The sequence below is a fragment of the Mustela erminea genome, chromosome 7 (genome assembly GCF_009829155.1).
Source record: "Mustela erminea isolate mMusErm1 chromosome 7, mMusErm1.Pri, whole genome shotgun sequence".
NCBI classification, from domain to species: Eukaryota; Metazoa; Chordata; class Mammalia; order Carnivora; family Mustelidae; genus Mustela; species Mustela erminea.
In genome coordinates, this window is record NC_045620.1 from 34381667 (window position 1) to 34396768 (window position 15102).

General features: G+C 44.1%; 1 protein-coding gene across 7 annotated transcripts in view; it reads left to right on the forward strand.

Annotated features, from left to right (window-relative positions):
• The first annotated feature begins 669 nt into the window (after positions 1–669).
• The window catches only part of PLCB4 (phospholipase C beta 4), a 409575-nt gene continuing 395142 nt past the window's right edge, over positions 670–15102 (forward strand). For 2 of the 7 annotated variants that reach the window (XM_032351398.1, XM_032351400.1), the window contains exon 1: positions 673–1235. The gene's annotated coding sequence lies outside the window, so the exon portion shown is untranslated. Of the gene's footprint in view, positions 1236–1341; positions 1529–5768; positions 5888–15102 lie in introns of those variants that run through there. The other 5 variants (XM_032351392.1, XM_032351396.1, XM_032351401.1 and 2 more) reach the window with 5 other exon arrangements.

The window sequence follows — 15102 nt, forward strand, 5'->3', positions numbered from 1 at the left end:
CTTAGGCGGCTGAGCATGCCCAGTTTAGCAGCGAGCGTGGCCCCAGTCCCCAATGCGCAGGTGCCACGTCTCCGGGTTTTGGTGGCCGCCGGCCGGGAGGAGGAGGCGGAGTGGCCTCGGGGAGGAGGAAGCCCTCCCGGGAGTTCTGGAGCGGCGCGCTGAGGGTCCACACAAAGAGTGATGCTAGAGTCCGCACCGTTAGGGTCTGAGTGCCAGAGCGACTTGGATTCACTGGGGGCCGTTGTAGAGTAGGGGCGAGGCAGGAACTGGCTGGAGCAGCGCCCCAGCGTTACAGGGACGAAAGTCTGGGGGGTTTGCGTCTCCGAGGTTGCACTTTGGGAGAGGACTTTTTGGAACCACTTAATCTCTCAGTGGCTCAGTTTAAGCCTCAGGAAAAAAAAAAAAAAGATAATAGTAGTACTAGCTTTGGAAGATTGTTTTAAGGATTACATGAATAAAAAAGCGTTTAGAATAGTGCCCGAAGCACTGTAAGCGCTTTATGTGTTTATAAAACAAAATGTAATCAAATAAACACCTCCCCCACCTTCGACAGTCGCTTTGGGGTGCCAGTTCTCTCCAGTCCTGGACCCCTCCGCTGCCCCCGCCCTACTCCTGCCCCAGGGCCCGCGGCTGGCTGCTGGTCTCCCAGCAGAGCAGGTTGCCACTCCCCCCTACCCCCAAGCTTTTGCGCCCCGCGCCACTCTGCACGCACCAGGACCCAGGACCCCAGACCCCGGGCACGTGCTGCGGCGCTAGGGTTGCGGTGGGCGGCCGGGGAGACCCCAGAGGAGCGCGCAGCGTGGCGGCTTCCCCGGACGCCCCACCCACCGCCTCCCGGTGCGGCGCGCGACCCTCTAGGGCCGCCCGCCCCCTGCCGCGAGGCTGAGCCCCTGGCCCGCCCGGCACCCCCTCCCCGCCAGCCTGCTCGCGGCAGCCGGGCGGCCAGCCCTGCCCCTGCCCACCCCCAGCCCAGCCCGGGCGCGCCGCACTGGGCATGCTCCGTAGCCTGGGCAGGTTGGGGCTGCGAGGCGACAGCTCGGGTTCTGGAGCCGGGAGGCGAACGGGGAGGGAGACTCGGGGTTGGGGCAGAGGGAGCGGCCGGCCACGAAGGGGCAGCGGGACCCGGGGCCGGAGACACGCCGAACCCCGCGGGCCGGCGGGCAGGCGGAGCGGGCCGGCGCTGCTCCGCGGCTTCGGCGAGGAGCGCCCGCGGAGACCCCCCGCCCTCGGCAGAGGTGAGGATCGCGCGCGGGGAGGCGGGGAGGCGGGGGGCGGGCGGGGGCCGGCGGGAGGGCGGGACCGGACGCGCCGGGAGGGGGCTCAGCGGCCGGCTCTCGGGGGTTGGGGGGAGGGGGCTGGTGGCGCGGGGAGCAGTAAGTGAGCCGCACCGCAAACAAGATCTCACACACACACCACACACACACACATACACACACACACGCGCGCGCGCGCACACGCGCGCACACATTGGGTCTCCAGGCGGCGGCCGTGGCCGCATCCCCGGCAGCAGCTCCGGGCAAAGTGACAGGTAGGAGAAGGCATTTCGGGTCCCGCCCGAGGATGCTCCCGCCCGCCCCGGCCCGCGGGGTTTGTTTGTTCCCAGCGGGTGCGTCCCGGACGCGTGCGCGCGCACCCGGATGCCCTGCCTGGGAGCCGGTGCAGGTGCGGGGTGCTAGGCGCCGCGCGCGCGGGAGGCAGGGGTCCGCGCGCCACCCCCTCCCCTGTAATCATTGCCTACTGGGTTTCCTCCGACTCCGTCCAGACGTTAACCGCTTCTGGCTAGAAATAGCTCGGCTCGACGTGTATATGATTATTTTGGTTGGAAATAGTTGGCACCGTGCAAAGCATGTAAATGTGTATGCATGTGGATCTTCTTACCTCTTCTGGGGAGGTAATAGAAATGATTGACCATTTCCACTTAAAACAACACTGACAGGCCAGCCAGCACTCGGTGGGGGGCAGTGTTTGAGCCTCCTAAAAGCTTATAAATGCTGGAGATTAAAGGTTTTTTTTTTTTTTTTCAGAATTTTAAAGTTGTCTTTTCCTAAGACTAATTAGACTCTTTCTATATAGTACAGTTCTTCTGCCTGTAGACTCTGCAGGCAGTACCGAAGTATGGAAATATGGAAGTCATCAATTTCCAATTGTTTCTAAGCGTGCCTTTATCTAGAATCATAAAACTCGCATAAACTAGGATTTTTCTAGAGAAAATACAAATGCCTATTATATTTTCAAATTTATGCATGTATTTGAGAGAGAGATAACTTCCTACTCCTTTTTCTTTCTTTTTTTTTTTTTTTAGCTCTTGTAGCGAGTCTCTTGTTATACACAGGAGTTTAAAATTTAGTTTCGGTCAAACTATTAGTGGAAGATTGCCTTTTTTAAAACCATGAATGTGATACAGGGCGATCTATAAATTAGGAGTGTGTGGGAGATAGCTGTTTAATAATTCTGTTTGGTTGGCACTAATGTCATTCAAACATAGGCAGCCCTGTAATATCTAAAATTGAATTGAGTTTCCTCTTTAAAGGGAAATCAGATTCATAAACTAAACATGACCAGGAAAAGCAACTGGTGACTTTACCTGGGCCATCTATGAGGAGGGTAAGAAAGTATCTGAGGAACTGTGTTCCTAGGGAAAAACTGTGCCTCTGTGTGTATAAAATTTAACTTTATCCTTTTAGTTTTTTCAGGATACTTGGTTTCAAAAATATGTGGTTGAACTGAGAACCTAGGGTTGTGTACTCTTCAAACTTAAGTGGCCTAAGTTATAGAGCACAGAAATCTAGCTGGGTAGGGGCGTGTAGTTTAATCTGCCATTATTCATGTTATGTAATCTAGAATGATGTTTTTCATAGGACAGTCTTGCATAGTTTTCTGCTGGTGTTTTAATCTATTATGTCATCTTCCTTTTGAACTGTAGAAGTTTAATAAATGATTGCCATCTTGGAAGAACACCTGTTTTCATAGAAATTCACTTTTTTAAAAAAAAGATTATTAATTTATTTGATAGAGAGAGAGAGATCAAAAGTAGGCAGAGAGGCAGGCAGAGAGGGGGAAGCAGACGCTCTGCTGAGCAGAGAGCCCCATGCAGGCTCAATCCCAGGACCCTGAGACCATGACCTGAGCCCAAGGCAGAGACTTAACCCTCTGAGCCACCCAGGCGCCCCAGAAATTTACTTCTTAAATGGAAGAACATTTTTTTTTATTGGCATTTTTATTTCAGGAGACTTTTGCTGCCAGAGCTAGTAACCCTTTGCGTGTAACATATTATGGCATAGCTAAATGTATCCTCTAGTAGATTAACAATTATACATCCCTCCAACTGTGATTACTCAACTATCGGAATTTCATTTTGATTTAGCTTTGATGATATCACCGCCCAGCTTTGAATTAATGGCTGTTGAAAATGCTATTTTACAAGTAACTGTCAAAACAGAATTTCTAAGACTCCATTTGATCACTGAATACACATTTCTATCTGTCGGAATAATGCTACCTTTATTTTACAAATGCACACCCACACAGAAGCGCTTTGTTCTCAAATACTGTCTTCGGAGTTTTATATTTGTGTGCCTGACAATGTGAATGATATTAAACTACTCAACCCCAGAATCTTGAGGTAGTGTGTTTTCGCCTATGGAGGAGCGAAATAAGGAAGTTTAAAAAGTGGTAAGGGTCTCTGCTTAAAAAAAAAAAAAAAAAAAAAAAAAGTGGTAAGCGTTATGGAAAAGCTTTTGCAGAAAATGAACTTTGAGAATCTGTATCACTTTCAGCGATTTCATCTCCAGCAGAGACCTAGCCAATGCCCTTTGCCCGCTATTTTATCTTTCCCAAGAATACATCCATCTTTCTTGGCCTTATTGTGCACTGATGATTTTGGCATCAGGGGCCAGTGATGTTTATTAGGAATTGAAATGTGTTTGCCTAGTAATCCCTAACCCACCCTCAAAATTAAAATTGTAGTAAAATTGCCTTTCAGTGCTGCCCTGTTGTGTTATTTTCCTTGAAGGGATCACATTGGCATGCTAATTTGTGAACGGATGTGATATAAGTTAGGCCAATTTCTGGATGTTGTGTTGCATTTCTATCCTCAAACTTTCAGATGTAGTCAGCCGCCTCAAATATCACAATTAATAACTTTCGTGGATTTTTTTTTAAAAAATGACATTAGTCATTAGCTGCTGAGTTTGATTTTTAAAATTTTAAAATCTTACATTGAGAATAAATTATACCTTTTTGTATCACAGGACTTAATGTAGTCATAGGAAAGAAAGCTTATGTATTTCTCCCCTTCTCCCCAAATGCCCTTAGTAGTGAATAGTGAACTCAAACATTTTGGAGGAAGCAAAAATATTCTTTGGAACTTTAAATTATTTAGCAGATTGTGGCTAAATTATCATCGTTTGTAAGGACCACTTCTAAAGTAAGGATGAAACAGCCTGTTTATTAGCACTTGTGACCTAGGTTTTTAATAAACTGGCTATTGCAGTAAGTCTTGTAAAACCAAGAACTTCTGCGTTTTATGTGCAGAATGAGGTCAAGGACTAATGGAGCTGCTTTAATGATCACACTTGGTATTTCATGTCCAGACTGAAGTTTCTAAAATAGATGCTTTTCACCTCATAATGTGAACTTGTAGGCCATATTAGTGTCTGCCAAAAAGACTCATCTACCTCTCAAGAAATAAATACAGCTTTTCACTGCCAATGGTGGGCAGCAGCGACTTTCTGTGGTTTTGCTGGTGCAAGGACACTGCTTAGTTCTCAGTACTGTCCATTCTGTATTTTTCTACTCCCTTGCAATTGTCAAGAAATGTAATGACCTTGCATAGGTCTTTCCTCCATTCCTTAGTATTTGTTCTTCTGTGTAACTGTTTCTTTTTGGATAAAGCCTTCCCCCTTCAAGTAGAAATATTTCCTCAGAGTGTAATACTGTTTATCTAGTTATACCTTAGAAGCATATGAAGGTCTAGCACATTCAGAGGCTATGATTCTTTCACTAACCAAATAGAAAAATGGGTGGTTTACTCCACCCCAGTGGAAGCAGAGCTGGGTGCTAACGCGTCACTGTGTAGATGGGTGAGAAGTCTGCATGGCCCTCATCAGAATTAAGACTGCCTTAAAAAAAATCACCCAGAGTCACTTTTATTCTCAAGGCCCATTGCACCCAGTTGCAAACAACCACCCTCAAGTCCCACTTTGTAAAAGTGTGGTTGGAAGCTCATGCCTTTGGATGCTTTTCATATGCTCAAGGTGTAACTCAAGTTCACTGAGATAGTGTTCACAGATCTCAGTTGGGAGATCCTTCCATGAAGGAGGATGAATGGTTAGCAGGTTTTTTTTTTTTTTCTCTGCATGAACTCCCTCTACTTTTTCTTTCCTTTTCTTTGAGGAATCAAAATAGTTGAAAGAGACAGAAATCAGAGGAATGTGTTTCTCTGAACACCTTTCTAGCCTCCCACCTAAAACCTTCTTTGAGAAGGTCACATACCATGTGATGGCAGGATAGTGTTATCTCACCCGTTGACTGGGAGTCTCCGTCACAGCTCTTCTCCTGTGATCCTTTGGGATTCTGAGGGTTGGGAAATTCTACCTCTAGCGACCACATTACCCTTGGGGTCAGGCAAGCCATAGCTTTGAGATACATTGCCCTCAAAGTATTCTTTTGCTCCTGAACAATTGGGTGTTTCTGGCTCCCTGACATGACTGAGCCACTTCTTCAGAACAAGGGGAAGAAAGTAACTTGATGTCATTCGTTATAAACAGGTCATCCAGAGGAAAGAGACCGCAGACCATTAGATTTATACCTGACATCTCATGCTGCCCTTTGGAGCAAGAGTCCTTCATCTCGGGTCCACCCTGTAATGGTCTGAGGATGGAATTTGGTGGGTTGGTGAATTTAGCTGGCAAATGAATTACGTCTTTATTTGCATTTACTTCCAAATGATGATTAGGCTAAGTATTATTGTCACTCTGGATCTTGGCTTTAATGGGTTGAAGAAGAAACACATGCATTACTAGGTATGCCCAGATTTAAAAAAAAAAAAAATTTGATAAGTATATTCCAATATCAGTTGTTTTCCTTTGTGCTTCATTTTATACATTCAAAAATATTACATTCATAGGGTCTATATCATTCCCCAGATTTAGCAGAGGGTGGGCTTTGTGACCCACTGAAGGTAAGGGACAACTGCTCTAGAAACACTTTGTCTTAGATGCAGCTGGGGGCTAAGTGGGGGGCTGCCTCGTGGGTTTGCTTTCAGCAGGTGCAAAGTTGCTAAGACCCTTGGGTGTTGGAATCAGGCAGACCTGAGTTTGAATCTCAACGATGTCCTGTATTAACTATGTGATCCTGGGCACCTACCCACTTGCCCCATCTGTAAAATGAGGAGAATAACCCCATAGGGCCAAAGTGCACAGCACACTGTACTGTGTCTCACGCTGGGTATTGTATTTCTGTTGCTTTTGCTACAGACAAGATTAGTCTTTCTCCTCATATGCTAGTATTACCGCTTACTCTCTCCTTCTCTGGAGGGGCAGATGCCATTGACCTAGCCATACAAAGTAGGCTGAGTCAGTTCCTATAAAACTTATAACAGAGGTTCCTTGGCTGGCTCAGTTGGTTAAGTGTCTGCCTTTGGCTCAGGTCATGATTTCCAGGTCCTGGGATCCGGCCCCAGGACAGGCTCCCTGCTCAGCAGGGAGAGTCTGCATTTCCCTCTCCCTTCACGTACCCCCCTCCCCAAACCTGCTCATGGTGTGTACTCTCTCTCTCTTTCAAATAAATAAAATCTTAAAAACAAACAAACAAACTCGTAACAAGAGATACTTGCTGTACCCCTCTGCAAATACAGAAAGTTCCGGTCACCTTTTTTTTTTTTTAAAGATTTATTTATTTATTAATTTGACAGACAGAGATCACAAGTAGGCAGAGAGGCAGGCAGAGAGAGAGAGGAGGAAGCAGGCTCCCCACTGAGCAGAGAGCCCTATGCCGGGCTCTATCCCAGGAGCCTGGGATCATGATCTGAGCCGAACGAAGGCAGAAACTTTAACCCACTGAGCCACCCAGTGCCCCTTCTGGTCACCTTTTAGGGCTGCCAGGAAGTTCCAGGTCATCCCTCCTGGACTTGCCTAACCTTGTTAAATCAGCCCTAATTGCCTCAAATTCTGTGACAGAGGGGCTGCAAACTCTGCTCAGTGCGCCGGATGTTATCCTTAGGGCATCTGTGCCTCCAACCAGGCTTTTAAAAAAGACCACCATAAGCCATGTAGGCCTGGAAGGAGAGAGGTATTGCCTAGAATAATTTGGAGATCTCTGGTGTTTAGGAGGCTTGGTGCCTCCTGCTTTCGCATGGGTCTTCAGTGGCGGCACGTCACACAGTAACAGAAGAGGTGGACATAACCCAACAGGCATTTGTTGAGCGAAGGGCGTGTACCACGTCCTTGGATCCTTTCTTTGGTGGTTACTAATAGTCTCTTCGTTTACGCTTGGGGAAACGGAGGCTGGGGAAGGCGAAGTTGCTTTAGGGAGTTAAATTTCCAGGAGGGATGCACGCCCAGGTGGACAGATGCCGGAACTCCAAGTTCTAACCACTGCCTTGCCTTACGTGCCACCGAGGTGTGAGCTGCCGAAAGATGTGTTGCCATAAGATGTTTGGTAACCGTTATTTTAAGTGACCAGGCTGAGGTCTGACAGAGAAGGTTCTGGCAACCCTGCTGGGACTGTGTAATTGAAATAGGAAGTTGAGCATTGAACCCTGCGTCCTCTAATCCTGCAAACTTTTGTTTCCAAAGGTGCTTGGGCCAGAAGTCTGAGAGAGGGAGATTACTAAAGGCTACTCTGGGGAAGCCTAGAAAGCAATTTTGGTGTTCTGCAGGGCCAACTTTTACCTGGGGAGGCCGCCCAGGTGGTAGAGACATGTGGGAGTAGTGGGGGGCATGCAGGGCTGATGGATGCCCACCCCGCACCCCGACCCCGGTCAGTATCCGGCACAGGATTGCCATTGCCGCCACAATTTTCAGAGAAGCATGAAGTCAGATTTCTTTTTAAGTGTGAGATCTTATTTGAAAATGGTTTAGAAATCAATTAACATAAAAACAAACATGTCAGATCCTGGGCTAGCAAAGCAAAACCCATGTGTGGAACCAATTTGGCCCATCAGCTCCCATTTTGAGCCTTTTGTCTACTGTGCTCAGAAAGAGTGTGTACTAAAAATTGCCAGAACTGTAGTTTCATCTTAAAAGTAAGTCCAGCATCCTTTTTTTTTTTCTTTATTAAATTTCTTACCAAGGTTGCTGTGGTCATTTATTTCCAATGGACATAGATTTTAGAATCTGAATTTCCACTGTTTTTCTTTTCCTTCATTTTTCTAAGATGTTAGCAAATATACAAAGTTGAGTGAGGCAAGACATGGTTTTCTTTCCTATATCCCGGTGCTCCTTTATTTTTATTTATTTATTTATTTATTTGACAGACAGAGATCACAAGCAGGCAGAGAGGCAGGCAGAGAGAGAAGCAGGGGAAGCAGGCTCTCTGTGAAGCAGAGAGAGAGAGAGAGCAGAGAGCCTGATGCGGGGCTGATCCCAGGACCCTGGGATCATGACCTGAGCCGAAGGCAGAGATTTTAACCCACTGAGCCACCCAGGCGGCCCTAGTGCTCCTTTAAATAAGAACACCCCAAGTATGGAGAAATGGGTGACTTCATTTATAGGGACATGCGGGTTCTTTTTTGTACATCACTGTCTTGAACTCTAACCAGTCACAAAATATTTTCACTGTTACGTGGTAGTTGCCATATTTGTCCTGAACATGCAGACTGTAGATCTGTTTCTGCAGGTTAGTCTTTCAAGGTGTGGTTGACTGAACAGTCCTCATTTTCCTTTTGGTTTTTAAATGAGTGATCACAAGTGATCAAATGAGGGTGAAGTCTCTTTGAGGTGGGTTTCTCGTATCTGCTGATGCACTGTCATTGGACAAATCACCAAACCATCTAGAAATTCTTGTTATTTTTTTTTTTTTTTTTTAAGATTTTTATTTATTTATTTGACAGAGAGTGAGCGAGAGAGCACGTGAGAGAGAGCACAAGCAGGGGGAGTGGCAGGCAGAGGGAGAAGCGGGCTCCTGGTTGAGTAGGGAACCCAACATGGAACTTGATCTTAGGACCCTAAGATCATGACCTGAGCCGAAGGCAGATGTATAACTGACTAAGACATAGGTGTCCCTAGAATTTGTGTTAACTTTTTGTTTTGGTGGGTTTTTAAAATGATGTGTGTGATACATTAATATATTTCAATGCAAATGGTAATGCAGAAATATAGAAACAAAATGTAAAATACTCTTACCCACCTGTGCCCATCCCAAAATATGACTATTGGGAACAGCTTACAGTGCCTCTTTCCTCTCCCTTTACTGTGCATTTACATGTGTGTATATATATATATATACATGTCTTTTTCTGATTATATAAACAGGATTATTTATACATTTTTCTATGATTTGCTTTTATTCATTTAAGGTAAGTCATTGAGCCCTTTCCATGTCAGCGTGCTGGATATCTTTTTCTTTCTAACATTATAGAAACTTTGGTACTATGGAGACATTGCACCCTGAAAGATTAGAGATTTTTTAAAAGATTATTTATTTATTTATTTGACAGACAGAGATCACAAGTAGGCAGAGAGGCAGGCAGAGAGAGAGGAAGGGAAGCAGGCTCCCTGCTGAGTGGAGAGCCTGATGCAGGGCTCGATCCCAGGGCTCTGAGAACATGACCTGAGGCGAAGGGAGAAGCTTTAACCCACTGAGCCACCCAGGAGCCCAAGATTAGAAAGTTTTGTACATAGGCCTTTGTGCACCTGTGCAGGATTTTCTTGCAGCTGAATTCCTAGAAATAGAAATAATTGGTCAAGAGGGTATGCACATTTTCCATTTTGAGAGAGCACTGCCAAATTTCCTTTAAGAAAGTCCTCCAGGGAGTTTCTATCTCGTGGAACCTCAAATTATGAACATATCCTCTAATTGAAGCATGCCCCACATTGTTACATTAGTTCACTAATTCAGTCAGATTTCAGTTGTCAGTTATATACAGTGCATGAGGAAATGATGGAGAAATAGTCTATGTTCTTAAATTTCTTGATAATACAATACTTAGTCAGAAGGAATTTCTCAGTTAAGAGGCCAGTTTAGAAACTCTTTAGTAAAAAGATACCTTGCGGACTCAGAATTGAAAATCTGTATTCTGATCAGTTTGGTTAGCTGTGGAATTCTAGATCACTAACAGCAGGGACGTGTCATAAACACCCTTGAATATATGGTAAAAGAAGAGAGGGACTGCACAGCCAACAGGGGCTGATTTTGACCTGGGAAAATCAGTTAATTTCAATGCTAAAAATTCTGTCCAGGTGTATTTATAGCTTTCAACTTTCAAATACTTACTTAAGAATCTCATTTACTTTCTACTTAGAGAATTGTAAGCTTCAGAGATAATGCTATTTTATTGAGTTTTATTATTTAGTAGCTACCTGAAGGTAATTTTCATAATATTTAGATCTTATATATAGACAAAGGGCTGTTATATACATTAGAGACTCTTCTTTATTTTCATTTTGAGAGATATTGGGGAAAATACAGAAAAATCTAGGTCACTGATTCCCAAGTTTCTCCAAAAATTGCAACTTCAGTAACTGTAGTTGTTACCAATAAGATGAAGTGAATTATTAGTACTTCTTAGAATTTTGTGCCATCCTTTGAAAGACTTGAAGTCACCTTAAAGTGTCACAGTGTCTGGTTTAATAATCTTGATGTGGATAAAGAGTAGGAAAATGAGATGTTTCTGTTTTCAAGGATGGATTGGGTTCTTTTCATGTTTCTCCGGATACCCGTTTTTGAGAAGAATTCTGGTTAGGTTTGGCAGTGACATTCAGATTCTGATTGTATGCCTTCTGCATGTTTATTTTTACAGCACGCTGAATTGTAGAAATATGGTAGGATTCAGTTCTCTTTCCTTGGCATCGAAACCTTGTTATTCAAGAAAGTGTGTACTAGGTTTTTGCTCATGGAAATGTGACAACGATTTACAGTTTACAGTTTCTTTTGATCGTGTCTGTGAAAGCCACAGTGGAAGGCCTCCCCTGGTCTGTCTTTAACTCCGTGTCATTTAGGGCCTGCCAAGGAACAGATGGCATGTGTAAACTGAGTCCTCTGTGGAGGGTTTAATAAAGGGACCGTTTGGAAGGTTTGGGCAGGTGTAGGGAACACCACCAGGCGGGGGTTGCAGGAAGACTTAGTAACGATGGGGAACTCTTCTTGCTCTGAGTGGAGGGGCAAGAAGGCTGTCTGGCAAGAGCTGTGTCCTTTTGTAGGGAAGACACAGTCAACCTGTCTTGTGCCTGTAGGGAGAGAGTGGGGAAATAAATATGCCTACCTCACTCTTCCCTTGCCTTCCAAACTTCTGGCTGGTATCATCCTTTAGCTGAATCCATACAGAAGCAAAGGGGCTTGGGCAAGGAGGCAAGGCTGGAGAAGCGTGGCAAATGGGTATGGGGAAGCAGATGGCCAACGCTACCCATCTGCCATCCAGAACAGAGGTTTCAGAGGTCAGGCCAGGGTGGAAAGCCTGGTTTGCGGGACAGAAAAGAGAAAATATCTATAGTGGTTAAATTCAAATTGAAGGTAAGAATGTTCTAGAACACCACATGGCTGATACCAGTATGATTTGTGGTGGGCCATAGAGAAACTCCCTCACCCCCGCCCCCACAAAAAAATTGTTGGTCCATTTGAAATGGATTGTGTTTCTTGGCATATGCCTAGAATGGGAAACTTGATGTGTTTATCTGAAGATCCCAGAGTGTAGGCCCTAGACAGCTGAGATAGAAGGGATTAATAAAGTCTGTCAATATGGAATTGGATACCTAAGATATAATTCCTTTGCTTTTAATATTTTATGAAAATGTTTTATTTAAAATGTCAGGTACCTAGGGGAAGAGACTAGGAGGAAATTAAGGTTATTAGCAGTAATTTTCCTTCAAAGAAGTCAATTTAACGGAATCATTAGCATCTCTGAATGGAAATGAACAAGCTTTATTTTCCCATTTGTTCAACATGGCAGGAAGGCTCGGAGATTTGGGGTTCATTTATTTTCTCATTTTCGTGGCCCTGTTGTTTGAAAAGATGAAAAGACTGCTCTGTTTGGTTTGTGTACTTGTTCTGAATGAACAAGCAGTGAAATTTGATTAGAATCATAAAATCATACTGCTGAAAGGAATATCAGAGTTCATCTCTTCTTACCTCCAAGTGTTACGGTATAAGAAACTAAGTTATTAGCATTTGCTGCTGTGCAACAGTAGGACTAAGGTGGGATATCCAACCTGGAGTTGGTTAGTCACCTGAGTTGGTGACTCTAGGGAAGTCACATCACTTTGCCAAGTCACATCACTTTGCCAATCTGAAGGAATTGCACTAGGTAAGTTCAGTTTTGCTATTCCCTTACAGACTCCGGAAGTTTGCAGTGTTTGCAGTGGCTTGCTTGTCCATCCTATACAATTTTCATATAGGAGAGGCAGAGCTGTGACATCTGGTCTACCACCCATCCCTTAAAATGGTGTTCTCTGGAGGTCTCTACCTTGCTCATGACTCATCTTACTCTATTTACTTTCTGTATAAGATTAACTCCTCTACTTCTACCATTTTTTGCAACCTATTTACTGATGACTCCTCTATCTCTGACCTCTTATCTGATTTCCACTCATATCCTGTTGTCTGCTGGATTCAAATTCTAGAGGATACTCTCAGATTGGTGTATCCAAAAGAGAAGTCCTCAACTTCACTCCAAATCCATGTCTCATCCTGGGTTCTAAATCTTCATGAAACAAGCCACTGATCTCGTGAGTCTACCCTATGACTCTCTTGCATTTCTGTCTGTTCCTGTCCATTCCGGCAGCCGCCGCCTAAGAGTTATTCACAACATTCTGTGCCTTGATTGTTCCTGTAATGTTTCAATCGGCTTCCCTATTGTTCTGTCTTGTTCATTCCTCATTCATGTGTTCTACTGACTCTTGAGTGCCACATACTGTAACAGTGAGTTGTAGCTCTTGCCCTCAGGGGTTTACAGTTTACTGGAGGCGGTAGATAAACAGCTACTTTATAAATTTACATCCCAGGGCATCTGGTGACTCTTGGTTTCTGCTCTGGTCATGATCTCAGGGTCGTGGGATCAAGCCTGGATTCTGGCTCTGTACTCAGTGCAGAATCTGTTTGGGATTCTCTCTCCCTCTTTCTCAGCTGCTTCCCCTGCTCGCTTGTGCATGCACTCACACTCTAAATAAATAAAATCATCAAAAAAATTGTTTTTGAAGATTTTATTTATTTATTTGACAGAGATCACAAGTAGGCTAAGAGGCAGGCAGAGAGAGAGAGAGAGAGAGAGAGAGAGAGGAGGAAAGAAAGATAAAGAAAAGAAAAAGGAAAGAAGCAGGCTCCCTGCTGAGCAGAGAGACCAATGTGGGGCTTGATCCCAGAACCCTGGGATCATAACTTGAGCCGAAGGCAGAGGATTTAACCCACTGAGCCACCCAGGTGCCACTTAAAAAAAAAAAAAAATCTTAAAAAAAAAAAAGAATTTACATCCCTGCTGCTTTACTCCATTCTCCTTACTCAGCTAAAGTAATTTGCACAAAACAAATCTTTCTATAGCATTACCTCTAAAATGCTTCAACAGTTCTCTATTGCTTTTAGGACTTAATTCTGTTTCCCTAATTTGCCAAATACAAGCCATTCCACGACTGGACTGCAACAGTGAAGTTTTAATGTCTTTGTTTTTGTCACCTATTTTAAGCTGTATTAAAGTTCCAAGACCATAAGGTCTGTGGCCATAGTGCCTTTGCTGACTTTGCACCCAACTCCCTTCTGCACCTGGCTGAACCCTGCAGGCCTTCACAGGACCGCCTTCCCCTAACCGCCCCCCGCCCCCCCAGCTGTCCTCTTCCCTGCAAATCCTGCCTAGATTTCAACTCCAGGTTGGATATCCCACCTTAGTCCTACTGTTGCATGGTTTGCAAATTTTAGCCACAGCATGCCTTCCTTGGGGGAAGGGAAGAATCTGGTGCATATGAGAAGACTAAATCATTGTGTCTTAAATGATTGAACTAAATGCCATGATCACAGAGTCTGCAGGTTGGGCAAATTAGGTAAGCAATCTGATGAATAAGCAGAAGAGGTACCATGTTAAATAAACTGAAACCATCTTCAGACTTACTACAGAAGGAAGAAGTATTCCATGATTATTTACACTGGCCTCTGAAGGGTAGCACAGTGGTCAGTTTGGAAAGATGATCAGTAATCTGAAAACTCTGCGTTCATTAATTCTGCTAACAGAAGTTCTGATCAATTGATAGTGTGCCAGAACCAGAGGAGACATTTCCCTGAAGATGGGTTATTGTTTACTCCTGCTGAGCACGCTCTCACATGGTTGTTCCTACTTTACGAGTTAGATTTTAATCAAGTCATGCTTATTTTTCTTACAATGTGTTAGATCTCCGAAGCAGAGACTTTTGTAAATTTCAAACTTGGTTAGAAATTCACAGGAAAAAAGCATTGATTTAATCTGATTACTTTTATGAAGTGGGACTCTTGGTAATCTAAAATGCTTTGTATTTATTTTCTTAGAGTATTTTCTTTTCAGAAATGGTTTGTGAATATTATCAGTGCCAGAGAGAGAGAGAGAGAGAGAGCGAGCAGGAGTGCTATTAATTAACTGAAGGAAAATATTCTGCTGAATATTGTTTTTAAGATAGTATTTTTTATAGTTTACAAATCAGGAGTTCCCAAATTATTCCTGATGTCAGATTGAATCATATGAAAATAGTGGCTCTGACAGTCTTAACCATGCTGCCCTCCCCACCAAACTTGGGGTACCAGTTGCGTTGGGAGGTTTCTTCTTTCTCATTGGCATCTTTTTGATTTAGCAAATTTCTTTTAGCTTTGTGTTGAAAAAGTGCTAGTTAAGTATGTTAATTATTAGATGCATCATCTTTCAAATTTGAGTGAGGACAGCAGTTAGAAGGATTGCTGTGTAGTTTACAGCTGCTGAGAAAAAATTTCACAACA